Source organism: Balaenoptera borealis (assembly GCF_965194805.1).
Source record: "Balaenoptera borealis genome assembly, chromosome: 14".
NCBI lineage: Eukaryota > Metazoa > Chordata > Mammalia > Artiodactyla > Balaenopteridae > Balaenoptera > Balaenoptera borealis.
This window is the reverse complement of record NC_138875.1, coordinates 56,620,261-56,639,978: the sequence shown is the minus strand read 5'-3', so window position 1 is coordinate 56,639,978 and position 19,718 is coordinate 56,620,261. Positions and strand designations below refer to the sequence as shown.

At 39.0% G+C, this 19,718-nt stretch overlaps 1 protein-coding gene and 1 pseudogene across 23 annotated transcripts in view; both read left to right on the top strand.

Moving 5' to 3' along the window:
* DLGAP1 (DLG associated protein 1) overlaps positions 1-19,718 on the top strand; it is an 856,539-nt gene that overhangs the window by 803,331 nt on the left and 33,490 nt on the right. The window lies entirely within an intron of this gene.
* LOC309610541 (large ribosomal subunit protein uL10 pseudogene) lies at positions 9,489-11,672 on the top strand (annotated as a pseudogene). The gene has a single exon. The product of its transcript is annotated as a large ribosomal subunit protein uL10 pseudogene (transcript).

Here is a 19,718-nt window from a genome sequence, read left to right as displayed (position 1 = left end):
GTGTCAATTTTATGATTGGTCCAGCCACAGGAACTCAAGAGGAGAAAAGGGGAAATTTCCCCTCCCTGACAGTAGAATAAGTGGATCCCACTCACACACAAACACTGTGTTGCCGAAGTATTCCTCTTCAAAAAACCGTCGCATTTTTGACTATAGACTTTCTAAGAGAAGAGGACTTATCTTATTGGTATTTTTATTTCTAGAGCTTAATAGTGTCTCATGTTTAGTATGTGCTCAATGAATGATGAATGAATGAACGAACAAATGAGGAGTAGGAAGGGGAGAAGCCTCCCTGTCGCCATCCAGAATCACCAGTTTCTTTAGATTGTTCTTTAAGATAAGCTTACTTTAGTCTTAGTATCTAGAAGTAGAAAATTTAGAGTTTGAGAAGATCACAGAATCCAGTAGCTGGAAAGGACTTCTGAGGTCAGTACATTCATTCTATAAATGAGAATTTGATCTGGAGAGGTATGTGAGTTTCCCAGTCAAACTGTGCGGACCCTGATGGATGGAACTATGTTTGATTGACAGTAATACCCCCAGCTTCCAGGCTGTGCTTTTCATATACTAAGTATGTAGTGAATGTTGGCTGAATGAAGTAAAACTGCAGTTATAGTGGGAGAAAGAACTCTATGTTCTAAATCAGGATATCATTTCAACTTTGCCACTAACTTTTTATGTGTTAATAAGGAGAAATCAGTTGGATGTCATCCATCTATCCGTTCATCACCCATCCATTCAATAAATATCTATGGAATGTCTCCTATATACAGGCCCCATGTAACATAAACTTAAAATCTGAGAATAAGTCATGCATCAGTTCATGGAACGGGTCCTATTTTACAGCCTCCTGTTATTGACACTGCCTTTGTATCTAAAAGATTTTCAATATACATATATATAACATTTTGATGCTACTATATCTGATATAATTATACAATGCTGGAAGCCCAGAAAATTGGTACAACCCCAACGTGGAAACTAATATGACAAAAATTAGCAATAATTATACAACTATCCAAATCCATTGACCCAGTAATCCCATTCATGGGGCTATCCTGAATGAAATCACTCAGTGAAAGGGAAAAAATTGTGGAACGTTACCTATCATTGTAAAAGAAAAATGTCAATCATCAAATGTCAAGCAATAAGAGAATGCTTTTGTAAATTATAGCATGTCACCAGGAGAGACTATTATACAGCTATTAAATGTGATTATAAAGAAGATGTGGAAACATGGGAGAAATTCCCATGATACAATGTTAAGTGAAAAAGAGGACATAATACTCACATATAATATTCACAAAGAAGAACAAGGACTGAAATATAATCTGTAAAAATGGTAGGTTTAGGAGTGATTTTTTTTTCTTTTACTCTAAAATGTTTACTTATTGTATCTACTTCAAGTTTTAGTAATCATTATTTTCAAACCAACCCTTCTGGCACATGTTCCTTTCACTGTTTTAGAAAATGTTTTGAAAATGTAAACTTAGTAGATACGAAAGATCTCATGGTAAGAAAACATATTCTTCCCCTACAAGCCCAACTTGCTTGTTTTCCTCAATGATGTAGTGGTTAAGAACACAGACTCCTGAGCCAAGGCACCCAGATTCAAATTCTGACTCTTCCACCTACTAGCTGGGAGGCCTTGATCAAATTACTAAATATCATTTTGCCTTGGTTTCCTTATCTGTAAAAAGAAGATAACAGGCAATTTCTGGTCCAGCAGGTAAAGAAGAGCTTAGAAGTCACCATTCTGTCTTAGCAACAAGTAAAAAAGCTGTTCAAACTGAAAAATCAACAACTCTTCTTAAACCAGTCAGAGAAGTGAGGCCACAAGACAAATCAGTGCTCTAGGTACTACAGAGACTGACAGACACAGAGAATCACAACTTTCTGGAGTAGAAACCCACAAAAGAAAGCCCCATGGGAACCAGTACCAGGGTAGGAAAACATGAACTGTAATTGATGAATTGCTGGCAGCTCAGTGAGGACAAGTCTGAGAGTTGAAATTTTTACAGGGACCCAGTCATAGGGGGGGCCTCCATACTTTCATGAGTTTTACCTGCAGAAGATCTACCAGGTCCTCACAGTGGAAATCAGAGAAGAATCCTCTCATGCTTCTGACGGAGAGAGGGGAAAGGAACCATTCTGAAATATGCCAGAGCATTCTGTGCTTAACAAGATCTGCCTGCAGGAGAAACTAATTTACCAGAGCTTTATCTGCTGGGTTTCTAATCAGAGCCTAAATCTACCTGGGAGAAGGGAAATACCTAACCCCAGCCCCTTCTTGCCATCCTGTCCTGCAGTGGGGGGAAGTGGGGGAGAGATTGAGAAACACTGTTGAAGTTCACAGTCCAAGGGCACAGGCTCATTGAAAGACTAAGACCTAATCGTAGGAGTAGAGAATGCTTCCCATCCCCACCACCTCACCACCGCATTTATTAAAAACCCATTATTCACCACAGTTGTTTTACCCAGTACATCATGTCCATCTTTCAACAATGACTTACAAGGCATACTAAAAGGTAAAAAACCCAGCTTGCAGAGACTGAACAAGCCCTAGACACAGAGTCATCTATGACAAGAATGTTGGAAGTCTGGGTGTACTCTGATGCTTTTGCAAAAATGTTCCTATAAAAGGGTTTCATCTTCAAGGAATTCATGGAAAAGACTCTGACAAGTACAGGTTTCTGGTAACTGACTATACTGCTGAACTGAATGAATAAGCATTTTCAGAACTCTAATGAAAAACTGATGAACTCATAAAAGTGCTAACAAAAGATCAAGATGAAAAACAAAATTAATTACATGGGACTGAGTGAACTGATGAGGATGATTATGATTTTTGTGACTTTCTGTTTGAATAAAAAAAAAAAAATCCCACAAGGACTCAGAGGCAAAAAATATACAAATCAATTTTCACTGCAAGGTAAAGGAGCTGTTACAGTGGAGGATTACTGGACTAAATGTCAATATTATGACATAGTATGAGTGTGTTTCGTGTTTGGTAATTGCAATCATTGTTGCTTTTGTTGTGGTCATCCATTTCCAATGCTTGGTGTCAGTTTATTTATCTCTTGTAAAAATATAATACAGTGTGTGTGTGAAAAAAATAAATAAGTAAAAGATTTAAAAAGTTAAAAAAATACTAAAAGCAGGAAAAAAAAAAGCTTGGATGGATGGCTGGGTAGATGGAGAGATAATAGGAAGTATTCATAAATTCACTGGTGAAATTTGGTAGGTTGAATCAATTGAATCTAAATCAAATATTTCTTTAGAGGGTGTGGAGACATGCAGCTTTTAGGTTAAATGACAGTTTAGAGAAGTGGCAAGTAAATAAAGGTTTTGTACATTAAAATAAAGATCTGGGTTACACAGTTTGATAGCAATTTAAAAAAAAAAAGAATGTTGGAAGTAACAGATGAGGAATTTTTTTACACTATGATTAAAATGCTAAAGGCTTTAATAGAAACAGCAGACAGCATATAAGAACAGATGAATAATGTAAGCAGAAAAATGGAAATTCTAAGAAAAAATAAAAAACAAATGCTAGAGATTGGAAACACTGTACCAGAAATGAAGAATGCTTTTGATGGGCTCATTAGTAGACTAGGCATGGCTGAGGAAAGAATCTCTGAGCTTGTGGATACAACAGTAGAAACCTCCAAAACTGGAAGCAAAGAGGAAACAAAACCTGAAAAAAATCAGAACAGAATATCCAGAAACTCTGGGACAATTACAGAAGGTGAACATATGCATAATGAGAATACCAGAAGGAAAAGACAGAAAGGAACAGAAGCAACATTTGAAGCAACAGTGACTGAAAATTGCCCCAAATTAGTGTCAGACACCAAACTACAGATTTAGGAAGCTCATAGAAGGCCAAGCAGGATAAATGCCCAATACAATACACCTAGACATGTCATATTCAAAGAAAACCAAGGAAAAATTCCTGAAACAAGCCAGAAGGAAAAGACATCTTTCCTATTGAGGGGCAAAAATAAGGATTATATGTGACTTTTCCTCAGAAACCATGCAAATAAGAAGAGAATAGAGTGAAATATTTAATATTTGAGAGAAAAAAACACCAGCCTAGAATCCTACACTCTGTGAAATTATCCTTCAAAAGGGAAGGAAAAATAAAGACTTTCTCAGACAAACAAAAATTGAGGGTATTTGTAGCCGGTAGATCCAACTTGTGGAAATGTTAAAAGAAGTTCTTCAGAGAGAAGGAAAATGATATAGGCCAGAAACTCAGATCTACATGAAGAAAGGAAGAGCATCAGAGAAGGAAAAAGTGAAGGTAAAAGAAAAACTTTCATTTATCTTATTCTTAATGGATCTAACAGATAACAGTTTGTTCAAAATAATAATAGGAACAATATATATGAATATATTATACTCTTGAGTATAAGTGAATTGAATAACAGCAATGATACAAAGGATGAAAGGTAAGAATTAGGGCTACTTAATTATTATAAGGTACTTGCACTACTCTTGAAGTGATATAGTATTATTTGAAAATGAACTTGGATTAGTTGTAAAATGTACAGTGAAAACTCTAGGGCAACCACTAAAAAGAGTGAAAAAGAAGTATAACTTACATGCTAAGAAAAGAGGGAAATGTGTGGAAGACAAAACTAGGACAACAAATAGAAAACAGTAACAAATATGGTAGATATTATCCAACGATATCAATAATCACTTTAAACGTCAATTGTCTAAATATACCAATTAGAAGACAGACGTTGTCAGAATGGATTAAAAACAATACCCAATTTTATGTTTTCTACAGGGAACCCACATTAAATATAAAGACACATACAGATTAAAAGTAAGGGGATCAGACTTCCCTGGTGGTGCAGTGGTTAAGAATCCACCTGCCGGTGCAGGGGACATGGGTTCAAGCCCTGGTCTGGGAAGATCCCACATGCTGCAGAGCAACTAAGCCTGTGTACCACAACTACTGAGCCTGAGCTCTAGAGCCCGCAAGCCACAACTACTGAGCCCACGTGCCACAACTACTGAAGCCCGTGCGCCTACAGCCTGAGCTCCGCAACAAAGAGAAGCCACCGCAATGAGAAGCCCGTGCACCACAGCAAAGAGTAGCCCCCCGCTCGCCGCAACTAGAGAAAGCCCGTGTGGAGCAACGAAGACCCAACACAGACAAAAATAAATAAATTTATTTAAAAAATAAGAATAAAAGTAAGGGGATCAGAGTGAAGTAAGTCAGAAAGAGAAAAACAAATACTCTATGCTAACACATATATATGGAATCTAAAACAAAAAAAAAATGGTTCTGAAGAACCTATGGGCAGCACAGGAATAAAGATGTAGACGTAGAGAATGCACTTGAGGATACGGGGAGGGGGAAGGGTAAGCTGGGACGAAGTGAGAGAGTAACAATGACATATATACACTACGAAACGTAAAATAGATAGCTAGTGGGAAGCAGCTGCATAGCACAAGGAGATCAGCTCACTGCTTTGTGACCACCTAGAGGGGTGGGATAAGGAGGGTGGGAGGGAGATGCAAGAGGGAGGGGATATGGGGAGATATGTATACATATAGCTGATTCACTTTGTTATACAGCAGAAACTAACACAACATTGTAAAGCAATTATACCCCAATAAAGATGTTAAAAAAATTTTTTTTTTAAAGTAAGGGAATGGAGAAAGATATACCATATTTACACTAGTCAAAAGAAAGCAGATGTGGCTATATTAATTTCAGACAGCAGACTCTGGAGTAAGGAAAATTATCAGAGATAAGGAGGGATATTACATAATGATAAAGCATTCAGTTCTCCAAAAAGACATAACAATCTTTAATGTTTATATGCCTAATAAGAGCATCAAAATACATGAGGCAAAAACTGAGAGTATTGCAAGGAAAAACAGATGAATCCACTCTTATATTTGAAGACTTCAACCCCCTCTATCAAAAATAGACAGATCCAGAAAGCCAAAAATCAGAAAAGACATAAATGAACTCAACAGCACCACCAATCATCTGAATATAATTGACATCTGTAGACTACTTCATCTAACAGCAGCAGATTACACATTCTTCTCAAATTCACATGGAACATTCACCAAGATAGACCACATTCTGGGCAACAAAACATATCTTGATACATTTTAAAGAATAAAAGTTGTACAATGTCTGCTCTCAGACCACAGTGGAATTAAACTAGAAATCAATAACAGAAAGATGGCTGGAAATTTCCAAAATATTTAGAGATTAAACAATACATTTCCAAATGACACATGAGTCAAAGAAGAACTCTCAATAGAAATTTTTAAATATTTTGAACTGAATGAAAATAAAAACACAACTTATCAAAACTTGTGTGATGCAGCAAAAATAGCACTTAGAGCAAAATTTATAGCATTGAATGCATATGTTAGAAAGGAAGAAAGATCTAAAGTCAATTGCCTATGCTTCCACCTTACCAGACTAGAAGAAGAAGAGCAATTAAATCCAAAGTAAGCAGAAGAAAAGAAACAATAAAAATTAGAGCAGAAATTAATGAAATTGAAAATAGCAAACCAATATAGAATATCCACAAAACCAAAAGCTTATTCTTTGAAAAGACCAATAAAATTGATAAGCCTCCAGCCAGGCTAACTAAGGAAAAAAAGAAAGAAGACACAAATTACTAATATCAGAAATTAAGGGACTTCCCTGGTGGTACAGTGGTTAAGAATCCGCCTGCCAATGCAGGGGACATGGGTTTGATCCCTGGTCCAGGAGGATCCCACATGTCGTGGAGCAACTAAGTCCATGCACCATGACTACTGAGTCTGTGCTCTAGAGCCCACAAGCCACAACTACTGAGCCTGCATGCCACAACTACTGAAGCCTGCACGCCTAGAGCCTGTGCCCTGCAACAAGAGAAGCCGCCACAATGAGACGCCTGCGCACCTCAATGAAAGAGTAGCCCACGCTCACCACAACTAGAGAAAGCCTGTGCACAGCAGTGAAGACCCAACACAGCCAAAAATAAATAAATAAAATAAATTAAAAAAAAAAAAAAAGAAATTAGAGGGGGACATCAAACAAATCCCATGGAAATTAAAAGGATAATAAAGGAATATTATGAACAACTCTATGCCCACAAATAATAACCTAGATAAAATGGACCAATTCCTTAAAATACATAATCTGCCAAAACTCACACAAGAAGAAATAGACAATCTGAATAGGCCTATATCTATTAAAGAAATTGAATCAATAAATAATAATCATCCAAAGGAGAAATCACCAGGCCCAGATGGGCTCACTGGTGAATTCTACAAAATATTTAAGGAATGACTTATATCAATCCTCTATAATCTCTTCCAAAGATAGAAGCAGATGGAATACTTCCTAAATCATTCTATGAGGCCAGCATTACGCTAATACCAAAACCAGAAAAAGACATGATGAGAAAAGAGAACTACAGTCCAATATCTCTCATGAACATAGATGCAAAAATTCTCAAGTATTAACAGGTCAAATTCAACAATATATAAAACAAATTGTACACCATGACCAAGTAGGTTTTATCTCAGATATGCAAGGCTGGTTCAACATTTGAAAATCAATTAATGTAATCCATCACATCAACTGGCTAAGAAGAAAAACCACATGATCACATCAATAAATGCAGAAAAAGCATTTGACAAAATCCAACACTAAATCCTGATCAAAAATTCTCAGCAAACTAGGAAGAGATAAGATATTCAACTTGATAAGGAATATCTATGAAAAACCTACAGCCAACATATTAGTTAATGGTGAGGACCTTGAAGCTTTTGTGCTAAGATCAGGAATAAGGCAAGAATGTTCCCTCTTACCACTGCTTTTCAGTATCATACTGGAAGTCTTGGTTAATGCAATAAGGCAGGAAAAGGAAATAACAGGTATACAGATTGGAAAGGAAGAAACAAAACTGTCTGTGTTCACAGATAACACGATTGTCTACATATAAAATCTGAATGAATTGACAAAAAAAACTCCTGGAACTAACAAATAATTATACCAAGTTTGCAGTATACAAGGTGAATATACAAAAGTTAGTCACTATCCTGTATACCAGCAATGAAATAAGAAAAAGAAATAAGCTATCAAGCCACAAAAAAGACAAGGAGGAAACTTTAATGCAGGTTATTAAGTAAAAGAAGCCAAAGTGCAAAGACTACATACTGTATGATTCCAACTATACAACATTCTGGAAAAGGCAAAACTATAGAGACAGTAGAAAAAAAGTGTTTGGGGGAAGGGACGGGTAAATAAGCAGAGCACAGATGATTTTTAGGGCATTAAGACTATTCTGTATGATACTACAGTGGTGTCATTTTACATCTGTGCAAACCCACACAATATACCACACCAAGAGTGAACTTTAATGTGAACTGTGAACTTTGGATGGTAATGATATGTCAATGTAGGCTCATCACTAGTAACAAATGTATCACTCCAGTGGGAGATGGTGATGGTGGGGAGGCTGTATATGTCAGGGCATAGGAGGTATATGGGAAATCACTGTACTTTCTGCTCAGTTTTGCTGTGAACCTAAAACTTCTCTAAAATGTATTAATTCAAAAAAAAGACAAAGGGTACACAATAGGGTAAACATCAGTGTTGTCCTGGGGTGTTTTGTTTAATATATGTAAAACGTTTAGAAAAATACTTGACACACAGGAAGCACTATATAAGTGTTTCCTATTCTATTAGGTACCTAAATAGAATCTCTCTAAAGACTGACATCTCAAGAAAGCAATTATACCATCTTTTCTTAAAAAATAAGAGAAAATTGAGACTTCCCTGGAGGTCCAGTGGTTAAGACTCTGTGCTCCCAATGCAGGGGGGTACGGGTTGGCCCCTGATCCCTGGTCAAGGCCAAAAGTAAAAATAAAAAATATATATATATATAAAATGAAAATAAGAGAAAATCATCTGAATTTTTTTAATGTACTTCAAACATTTCCCCTGCAGTCAACAATTCTATATCACCAAATTCATGCCCTGACACTTGTCCATCTACAGGAGTGTTTAATATTACATTATTTGGACATGCCTAATAGCAACCCCCAAACTTCAAATGAGCTACTTTCATCATGTTATTAAAAAGTTGAATAATTAATAAATTATTGAAGTTTGTAGGATGCTTAGTTCCTCAGTAAACTGAGTGATTTCTTTTAAATTCATCCCCCAAAAGGGCTAGCAGCCCCAATTTTGCTGCTTAACCTTCCAAAATATACCCGTCCTCAAAGGTCACTTTGTAGTTAACCGCTATGAAGGAAATAAGCATTAAAAATTGATGTTAATGATTGTTTTGAGCCTTTTCAAAAGAAACCCACTGTCAAACAAGCAGGGATTGTTTCTTCTATTTCTAATTATAATTCTTTTTATAATTTTGCTGGTAGTCATTCATTTAGATAGGATCTTAAAACACAAAATTGGGCAGATGAGATTTCTTAAAGACAGCTGTGGGCTCTCGCCAGGCGTCCTGGAGTGAGTGACATCATCTTTAAACCCTGTGTGGCAATCCCTGACGCACCAAAGTGATGCCCAGGGAAGACAGGGCGACCTGGAAGTCCAATTATTTCCTTAAGATCATCCAACTTCTGGATGATTATCCGAAATGCTTCATTGTGGGAGCAGACAATGTGGGCTCCAAGCAGATGCAGCAGATGCGCATGTCTCTCCGAGGGAAGGCCGTGGTACTGATGGGCAAGAATACAATGATGCGCAAGGCCATCCGAGGGCATCTGGAGAACAGCCCAGTTTTGGAGAAACTGTTGCCTCACATCCGGGGGAACGTGGGCTTTGTGTTCACCAAGGAGGACCTCACTGAGATCAGGGACATGCTGCTGGCCAAGAAGGTGCCAGCTGCCGCCCGTGCTGGTGCCATAGCCCCACGCGAAGTCACTGTGCCTGCCCAGGACACTGGTCTGGGGCCTGAGAAGACCTCCTTCTTCCAGGCTTTAGGCATCACCACTAAAATCTCCAGGGGCACCACTGAAATCCTGAGTGATGTGCAGCTGATTAAGACTGGAGACAAAGTGGGAGCCAGTGAAGCCACGTGCTGAACATGCTGAACATCTCCCCCTTCTCCTTTGGGCTGGTCATCCAGCAGGTGTTTGACAATGGCAGCATCTACAACCCTGAAGTACTTGACATCACAGAGGAAACTCTGCATTCTCACTTCCTGGAGGGTGTCCGCAATGTTGCCAGCATATGTCTGCAGATTGGTTACCCAACTGTTGCATCTGTACCCCATTCTATCATCAGTGGGTACAAGCGGGTCCTGGCTTTGTCTGTGGAGACTGATTACACCTTCCCACTTGCGGAAAAGGTCAAGGCCTTCTTGGCTGGTCCATCTGCATTTGTGGCTGCTGCCCCCGTGGCAGCTGCCAGCACCGCTTCTCCAGCTGCTGCTGCCGCAGCCCCAGCCAAGGTTGAAGCAAAGGAAGAGTCGGAGAAGTCGGACGAGGACATGGGATTTGGTCTCTTTGACTAATCACCAAAAAGCAGCCAACTCAGCCAGCTTTATTTGTGAAACAAGGAAATAAAGGCTTACTTCTCTTACAAAAAAAAAAAAAAAAAAAAAAGACAGCTGTGGGATTTTTAAAAAAAAATTATCCAGTGATAAAGATGAGACTTATTTTCGCATTGAATGGCCATTACAATCCATCTTTTCCTTCCCCAAATAAACAGACTGATAAACAACACTAACCTAACAAAAAGTGAAAAAAAGAACAAAAATAGAGCCAGAGAAAGAAAGAGATAGTGCAAAGAGAGGAAGATTAAAAGACTTTGGAAGAGGCCCAGAGACCCCTCATCACCTTTTGAAACCATCACAATTTAGGAACCAAATCTGACATAACAAAGTCCATCTGGCTGATCCATCTATTCAGAGGTAGACTTGTACATTCAGGGTGCTCTTCAGTGTTCCCTATCCAAACAAAAGGAAAATTAATAACTCATTAGTAAAAAAATAAAATGCACTGGGTAACCAATCTACTTCAAGAAAAAGAATCGAAATGGAGTATCACAAACCTTCCTGGTATATTTGCAGGCAGCCATCACATCCTGAAAATGCCATTGGTAGCAGAAGTGCCACGTCCATTCTCCAGAGCTGCCTCACCGTGGGGACTGGGCAGAGAGGAAGGCTGCCTAAAGATCACTAGTTTAAATGCCATGGCAGCACCAAGCCAGGGTCAATGAATGCATGTGGTTTTGAAGCAAGACTGCTTTCTTAAGCCAATAAAGAAATGCCTCTGGGACTTCCCTGGTGGCGCAGTGGTTAAGAATCCGCCTGCCAATGCAGGGGACACAGGTTCGAGCCCTGGTCCGGGAAGATCCCACATGCCGCGGAGCAACTAAGCCCGTGCGCCACAACTACCGGGCCTGCGCTCTAGAGCACGCGAGCCACAACTACTGAGCCTGCGTGCCACAACTACTGAAGCCCATGTGCCTAGAGCCCGTGCTCTGCAACAAGAGAAGCCACCGCAATGAGAAGCCCGTGCACCACAACGAAGAGTAGCCCCAGCTCACCACAACCAGAGGAAGCCCATGCCCAGCAATGAAAACGCAACGCAGCCAAAATAAATAAATTAAAAAAAAAAAAAAAAAGAGTTAAAAAAAAAAAAAAGAAATGCCTCCTCTCCATCCAACATTAGCTAGCTGTCCCCAATTCCTGTTTCACGGGTCAGCTAGTAGGATTATTTGATAGGATCCACATGGCATATTTTTGCTGCTCTGCAGGACTGATCCTAAGCAAAGCAGGCACGTCTTGCCAACCCCTCTCCCAGAGACACTCCCCTCAGCTGCTGCTCTATCCCAGGGCCTCCAAACATCCCACCCCCATTCTCTCCCATCCTTTGGACTGCTCCCCAGGAGTTTGCATGAGGTCTTCTTGTCTTTCAAGCTGATAATTAGCAAATCTAGTAAACCAACCCTTTCTATTGACTAAGGTGAAAAAGCTAAAAGACTCCCAGGGATCTCCTCTTTCCTTCCAAGTAACAATTGTATTTCAACAGTAGTTCAAACTAGACTTTCTTACATTAGCCCACTAAGTGACTCCAAGACTCTTAACAGTGGACACAAAGAGGAAGAATATTATCATTTTCATATAAAAATAGCATGCAGATTTACTTGCAGGAAAACATACAGCAGTGTGTTAACAGTTTATATAAGTCTCTGATGGACTTTGGAGCAATTGAAAAAACTGTGATTATCCGTGTGGATGGAGAGATAGATATCTTTTTAAGTGTTATCTATCTTTTCTATAACAATTGTGTATTATTAATATACTTAATGATAAGAAAAGATAGTATTTATACATTATGAAAATTTATAAATTACAGAAATAAAATAAAATTTCCCATAATCCCATCCATTAACCATGAACTAATAAAGGGGTATATTTTTACCCATGCTTTTTCCATGAACATTTTGAAAGTTGTTGAAATCATCCTATGTATAAAATTCAGTAATGTTTTAAAAACCAACTAGTACAAGAGCTTTATCATTATTAAAAATTCATGACAAATACTTCTTTTAATGGTTACACAATATTCAAGAATATGGGTGGACCATAATTTGCATCCCCTTTCTCTCCCTGTTGAATATCTACATTATCTCTAGATTGACTTTTGATTAAAGGTGGCAAAAAAAATATACACATCGATCTTTGAGACCTTCTGAAACGAAATGACAGTAAAAGGATTTTGTGTTTGTTTTGGCACAAACTGTCAAGGATGAAGAGAACAAGAGAGGAAAAAATACAACAGCAAAATTGTGAAAGCTGGAAGGCAGATAGACAAGTGATATCTGACTTAGGTGACCAGAAACAGCTGAATCTAAAGCCAGTGATGCAGAAATCTAAGACGTAATTCAATTTAAGTTTCAGAACCCACAAAAGGCATTGACAGCACTGGATGTAGGGGTGAAGGTGGATGAGGCACCTGCCCTAAGCGTTCTATGTTCACTCAGCTCCCAGAATCCCGGCAGCCACGTTCCCGCTATGCGGGCATATGGAACAGTCTATGGTGGGAGAGCGGACCAGTCTGAGCCCAAAGATCCAAAGAAACCACCATCAGGGATTTTGCAGGTGAAAGCCCAGTCAGATCACCTGACACTGAGGATCGCAGTGGATGAGCCCCTCACCAAGGCACAGACTTCTCCAGAGGCTTTTACTATGCCTTTCAAGGAGGCATGTGGTAGAGTGGGGCCCAAGGATGGTGAAACACAAGTTAATAAATCTTGTCTGGTCAAGACAGAAACAAAAAATGAGGGGCTTACATGCAGTAAGGGAAACACTTCATTTGTTTAAGAGGAACATATTCAAAAAGACTGATTAAAAAATGCAATTGCTCCTTTTACTCAAGTGGAACTTGAAAAAGAAATGATGTTGTTGATTTAATCATTATTACTCCTTTCCTTTGTCGCATAGGTTTATTTGTTCATTGCAGATAAACTGATTTTTCTCCTTCTTTGGGTCCTGGTGATGTGCTATCCCAGCTCAAAGTTGGCTGAAAAGTCTCCTATCTGGGACTTCCCTGGTGGTGCAGTGGTTAAGAATCCGCCTGCCAATGCAGGGGACACGGGTTCGAGCCCTGGTCCGGGGAGATCCCACATGCCGCAGAGCAACTAAGCCCAATGCGCCACAACTACTGAGCCCGCGTGCCACAACTACTGAAGCCCATGCACCTAGAGCCCGTGCTCCACAACTGAAGAGTAGCCCCCACTCGCCGCAACTAGAGAAAGCCCATGCGTAGCAACGAAGATCCAACGCAGCCAAAAATAAATAAATAAATAAATTTATATTTAAAAAAAATTAAAAACAGAGAACTGGAAAACCCAACAGAAGAGTTGGAAGGTACACGTGAAGACATTTCTAGAAAAACGTACAAAAAGGAGAAAAGCAAAGAAAGAAGTAAATATAGAATTCAGGAAACACATCCAGAACAAGAAAGGGGGAAAGGAAAGGATGATGGAGAAAAGGAATCCCCAGACAATGGTGGTGCAGCAAGTCTGGGGAGTGACCAGGTGAGAGGGAGCAGGTCAGAAGCTGTGAAAGATTTCTTCAGGAAGACTGGTAGAATTCCTAATCTGTTTCAATGCATGGAGGGGACATTTACATACCTGGAGGAATTTTGAGGATTAAGTGCTAAGTATATAAAAATTAAGCAAATTTTTAAAAGGAAAAAAATGTGCAGGAAGTAGAATTTAATATGGCATATTTGTTCGCTAGGGCTGCCATAACAAAGTATCACAGACTGGGTGGCTTAAACAACAGAAATTTATTTCCTCACAGTTCTGGAGGCTAGAAGTCCAAGATCAAGGTGTCGGGAAGGTTGGTTTCTTCTGCAGCCTTTGGTTTGTAGATGGCCATCTCCTTCCTGTCTTCAGATGTTCTTCCCTCTGTGTCTGTCTGTGTCAAAATTTCCTCTTTGTATGAGGATATCAGTTACACTGAATTAGGGCCCAACCATATGACTTCCTTTTACTTTAATTACCTCTTTAAAGGCCCTATCTCCAAATACAGTCACATTCTGAGGTACGGGGAATTAGAACTTCAACAGGAATTTGTGGGAGGAGCACACAATTCAGCCCATAACACATGGTCAGCTGTGAATACTATTTTCTGGTCATAATAATGTGGCCATAAAAGGCAAGGTCTGAATATTGGTCCAAATTTACAATGCAAGTATATCAGGAGAATGGAAAAATACAGGAACAGACCAGAAATGAATTTATGTGTGTGTGTGTGTGAGAGAGAGAGACAGAGACAGAGACAGAGACACTGAGAGAGGAAGGAAGAATGATGATGAGGTGAGAGAAATCTAAATCTTCATCTTTCCTATGGACAAATGCTGAATATAAAAAAATAGCAATTTTTGTTATTTAGAAATAGTGTTTATAAGTGGCTGCCTCTGGAGCAGTAAATTGTTACGTAAGTGGGCCAGGAATTTCTATTTTTCATAGCCAGCCTTGTAAAACCATTTGATATTTTAAAACTGTGCATGTATAAACATAAAAAGTGGACTGATCAAAATAATAATATATAATATTGTGATAAATATCTTTGTACAGTATGTATTTTCACTATTTCAGATGATCCCATTTCCTGAAATGGAATTCCTGGGTCTAAGAATTATAACATTTTTTAATGTTCTTGATAACCATTTGCAAATAGCTCCTGAAAAAAAAATCTGTACCACTTTACACTGAAAGGGAGGCACTTGAGAGCACAGATACCTCCCCAAATCCCATCATGTACTTTTTTTGTTTTAACAGCTTTATTGAAGTTAGTGAACATACAGTAAACTGTACATATGTAAAGTGTACACTTTGATAAATTTTGACATATATTTGTCAAATCTATATATATATGTGAAATGAAACTATCACCACCACCAAAATAGAGAACACATCCATCACTCCCACAAGTCTCCTCCTATATAGTCACTCCCTCCTTCCCACCCACTCCTCCTCCCCTACCACTTTCCCCACTTGCTGTCACTTGTTTGCATTTTCCAGAATTTTATTGAAATAAAATCTTGCAGTACGTAATTCTTTTTGGCCTGGTTCCTCTCAGTTGGCATAAGGACTTTGAGGTTCATCCATGCTTTGCATGTATCAATAGTCTGAACCTTTTACTGCAAATTAGGATTCCAATGTATGGATATACCAAATTTGTTTATTCAGTGACCTGTTGATGAACACTTAGATCATCTCCAGTTTGGAGTTATTCAGTAAAGCTGCTATGAACATTGTGTACTAATCTAACATATGCTTTCATTTCTCTTAGGTAAAAACCTAGGAGTGGGTTGGGTCTAACGGGATGTGAACATTTAATGTTTTAAAAAACAGCCAAAGAGTTTTCCAAAGTGGTATACATTTTACATTCCTACTGTGTGCAAGTTCCTTTGTTTCATATTATCCCTACCATGTAAGAGTTCCAGTTGCTCCGTATTATTGTCAATATTTGGTATGGTCGGTCTTTTTAATTTTAGAAATGTTAATAGATACGTGGTATTCTCTCACTGTGGTTTTAATTTGCATTTCCCTAATGCATAATGATGTTGAACATCTTTTCATGAGCTTATTTTCTATCCATATATCTTCTTTTTTTTTTTTTTAATTTTTATTTATTTATTTTATTTTATTTTTGGCTGTGTTGGGTCTTTGTTACTGTGCGAGTACTTTCTCTAGTTGTGGCGAGCGGGCGCCACTCTTCATCGCAGTGCGTGGGCCTCTCACTGTCGCGACCTCTCGTTGCGGAGCACAGGCTCCAGACGCACAGGCTCAGTAGTTGTGGCTCACGGGCCCAGTTGCTCCGCGGCATGTGGGATCTTCCCAGACCAGGGTTCGAACCTGTGTCCCCTGCATTGGCAGGCAGATTCTCAACCACTGCGCCACCAGGGAAGCCCCATATATCTTCTTTAGTGAAATGTCTTTTCAAATCTTTAAAAACAGAGCTGGTTTTATATATATTATGATTGAGTTGTGAGAGTACTTTACCTTTTGGATGCACATTCTTTATCAGACAGGAGATGTGCAAATATTTTCTCCTTGTCTGTGGCTTGTCTTTTCATTCTCTCAGAGCTGAAAAGCAGTAATTCATAATTTTAACAAAGTCCCGTTTTTCTTTTATGGATTGTGCTTTCAGTGTCATATCTAAGAAATCTTTGGCTAATTCAAGGTGACAAAGTTTTTCTATGTTTTCTTCCAGAATGTTTATAGTTTTAGATTTCATGGTCTATGACCTATATTTGAGTTAATTTTTATATATGGTGCAAGGTATGGATAAAATTTTTTGCATATGAATATCCTTTGTACCTTTTCTCAAATATTTATTGGTTTATAAAAATGGATATATTTTTGCATTCTCTATGTTGTTCCATTGATCTAAGTGTCCATCTTTATGCCAATGCCACACTGTCTTGACTATTGTAGCTTTATAATAAGTCTTGAAATCAGGTAGTGTAAGACCACCAACTTCCTTCTTTTTAAAGCTCTTTTTTTACAGCTATTTTAGGTCCTGCACATATTCTGTCAGCTTTGCTCACTGATATTTCGTATTTTTCTTGCTGTTGTAAACGGTATTATTTTAATGTCAGCTTCCAATTATCCACTGATAGGTCATATAAATACCAGTTTTTTGGTATGTAAATCTTTTACAGTTGTTTCAGATAGAAGTGTAAATAAATTCAGTCATTCTTACTCCACCTTGGCCAGAAGCAGAAATCATCACTGTAGGTTTTATTTGTCTTGTAGGTAGGGTAAGCCCTGTCATTTAGCACTATTCTCTGGTTGGAAGGTCATGGAATGTACTGGAACGTATGGAAATCATGGGGAAAGAAAGAGCATTCCAATCAAAGACATCCTAATTAAAAGTAACTTCACCTTTCCATATCTAAAGTTTACAAGTTGGATACAATGAACACCAGTAGCCTCTTTTAGGCATATGTTCTCTGATTCAACATTCCAGCAGTGTTCCCTCAATTTTAAAGTAGCATTACACGCAGCTGGAGACTTTTAGTTGAAGGTCTAGGCCCAGCCTCCTGGGTCTTGCCTTTCTGCTTGTTGCCCTATTTCCCAGGTTGCTATATTGCTCGCATAATCTCTAGTTCAGAAACAAGAGGTAAATGTGGATAAGTGTGTGGTATGGGTTCTGGCTTCCTGCCCCCATCCCCACTCAAATATCTTTTATAAGGTTAGATATTTATATGTGTTTTGGAACAATTTATAAAGCAATAATTTTTGGTCTTCACAATTGAAAGGGTTAAGGGGAGCTAGAAGCTTTGCAATGGTGTACTTCTGCGTTATTTATTAACATTGTCAAGTTGACAAATCGACATGTCTTTAGTGGTTGTACAGAGAGAAGCTACTGGTCTCACAGCAATTTTCTGGCAAGGAGACTCCAGAATGTTATTTTCCTAGTGTATGTGTATTTAATACTTCCATTTATGTCTTCGTAAACTACTTCTTAACTGTCTGGCCTATTTATCTGGAGCTCATCCAAGTGAGAGTCATTGTTACTGCAAGGACTATTTACCTTCAGAGACCAGGGAATTAGAGGAGAAAACTCATCTCGGAATAAATGGATAGTAAGTCACTCTGTGGCCTTTTCCTCCCTCTTCAACTCCCTCACCCCCACTCCATTCCTTTGTTAAATAGATGAAGTTGGAAAACAGTGAATGTCTAGAGCAGGATGTGCGTGTTAGGAGGTGTGGATATGCAAAGGGAAAGCCAAGATCTTTTCATCTATGTTTCATTTATGGGATGGGGATGAGAGCAGATGGGCATTTTGGTGATTTGCATAATAGCTTCTGGTCTTTCTTATCCCCAGTTGGTGGAACCATCTCCTTCTCTCCTATGTTACAAAATAATGCACAGACCTCGAGGACACACTTAATGGTTAGGGGGGTAAATGCTGGCATCAAAATGTGCTTGTGGGGAATTCCCTGGCGGTCCAGTGGTTAGGACTCAGTGCTTTCACTGCCGGGGCCCTGGGTTCAATCCCTCGTGGGGGAACTAAGATCCCGCAAGCCGTACGGTGTGGCAAAAAGGAAAAAATGTGCTTGTGAATGACACTTGCCATGTCAGCAGGTTTGTGAATGCAGAGATTGAGTCACAGGTGTGGAAGGAGAGCACTAGCATCTATTACGAGAGCTGCTCCCCATTTCTAGAAACAATAGCCTACTTTTGATTTTTCACCAAAATTACCTCTATTTCCATACAATTCTGAGTTTTTAACATCTCCCTTGCTTCACACGTTAAAGCTTGTGGCCTCATAACTGGGTGGAACAAGCATGTGGAAAGGGAGCATTGTTTTCTCTTTTAACACCATGTCAACTACTACAAAAGATCTCTTTTGATTGTAAGTGACTTAAATACGTAAACATTTGGGCTTGTAGTGATTTGTGCCTTTTCAACTAAGCAGAATGTTAAAAACAAAAAGCCAAAATGGAGGCAGCATCTTCTGACAGCCAGTTCAGGGACCACAGACTTGGCAAGAACTTCGGCAGTCAAAAACATCCAGCCTTTGCCAACCCAGAAGCTTTGGATCAATCCCACTCCTCACAGCTTCCTTGGAGTATGACAAAGCCTAGCACTCACTCTCCATATTATACTTGATAAACAATCGCTTTTCTTTGCCAAGTTAACAATACCATAACCTAGCCAAATAGTTCTTCCAGTACACCTGACTTTTAAAGGTGTGGCATTCATGCAATTCAAATTTCAAAAGCCTGAAACTTGGCATAATTCCTGATATGCCTCCTACATCTTTTCTTTCTTCCTTTCTTTTCTTTCTTTCTTTCTCTCTCTCCTTCCTTCCCTCCTTCCTTCCTTCTTTCCTTCTTTCCTTCATTCTGTCCTTCTTTCCTTCCTTCCTTCCGTCTTCACTCTCTCCCTCCCTCCCTTTCTCCTCCTCCTCCCTCCCTCTTTCTTTCTTTCTTCCTTTTTACATGCTTTTCAAGATAATTTAGTTGGCAAAAAGAAAAATAACCATCTTACAAGCCTATGGCCCCCATTTGACCCCAAAACAAGACTCAATAACAGAGAATTGTGAGTGAGACTTCTCAGGCTTTTGTTCGTTACCTGGGGTCAGGAGCCATCGAATGACCTAATGTTCTGGTTGCTGAGGGAAAGCCATTCCTCCTGGGGCACAGTCAGCTCAAGGATGTTTTGTTGAGGCTCCCAACCAAGG